This window comes from Phragmites australis, chromosome 21, assembly GCF_958298935.1.
Source record: "Phragmites australis chromosome 21, lpPhrAust1.1, whole genome shotgun sequence".
NCBI lineage: Eukaryota > Viridiplantae > Streptophyta > Magnoliopsida > Poales > Poaceae > Phragmites > Phragmites australis.
Window position 1 is genome coordinate 8,409,255 of NC_084941.1, and position 1,108 is coordinate 8,410,362.

Below are 1,108 nucleotides of genomic sequence, written 5' to 3' on the forward strand. Positions count from 1 at the left end.
TCCACACCACCCGGTGGCTACATTTTCTGATACTAGTGGCAACTCTCGCGCTTTCGTTTCACGCGCTATATGCACTTGCTGCCATCCATGCATGGTCAAATGCCTAGGACTCGGAGTACGTGACATTAGAACTTGCCATGTTAGCAACTCAATTCACATGTAATACGGTCAGTCCTTCTGAGAATAAAACAAGTATGTTTTATCATGCCAAAGTCATGCATACCGTACCTAACACGCCATTTTCTTTGCAGCCTTCGCTTCCTACTCATCTCATCCTTCAAGTTCACTAAGCTCAATAGCCCACGATGGCTAGAAGCAAGTTCCTAGCTCTTAGCTTCATCATCCTCCTTAGCATTGGACTATCCAATGCTGCATGGGTAGCTAGATATGTCAGTGCCGAGAGTGGGGGTAGCAGAGGGGGAGGTGGTGGTGGGTCTGGGAATGGTTCCGGGTCAGGATCTGGCTCTGGCTGAGGGTATGCCTAGGCAAGTGGGTCCACTAGTGGAGCGTATGCTAGTGGAGGCGATGGGGGTGGAGGTGGTAGTGGGGCACAAAATGGTGGATCTGGGTATGGCTCCAGTTCTGGTTTAGGGAGCGATTAAGCTGGTGGGTATGGGCCTAACGATGGGACATATGCTCAGGGAGGCGGACAAGGTGGAGGAGGCGGAGGTGGAGAAAATAGTGGGTTAGGCTCTGGTTCTGGTTCCGAATCTGGCTATGGTCAAGCTAGTGTGTATAGGCCTTATGGTGGAGGGTATGCTCAAGGAGGTGGTCAAGGTGGAGGTGGCAGTGGTGGACAAAATGGTGGGTCAGAGTCCAGTTCTGGCCCTGGTTTTGGCTATGGTCAAGCTGGTGGCTATGGACCTTATAGTGGAGGGTATGCTCAAGGAGGTGGCCAAGGTGGAGGTGATGGCAATGGACAAAATGGTGGTTCTAATTCTGGGTATGATCAGGCTGGCGGATACAGACTTTATGGTGGTGGAGATGCACAAGCTGGTGGTCAAGGTGGTGGCAGCGATGGTGGGGAAAATGATCAAGGTGGCAGTTGATAGGGAGTGACTCGGGAAGAGGGTCTGGGTCTGCCAGCACCGGCGGTGAGTATCCATGA

At 52.2% G+C, this 1,108-nt stretch overlaps 1 pseudogene; it reads left to right on the forward strand.

Moving 5' to 3' along the window:
- Positions 1 to 305: 305 nt before the first annotated feature.
- LOC133903696 (putative glycine-rich cell wall structural protein 1) lies at positions 306 to 1,108 on the forward strand (annotated as a pseudogene).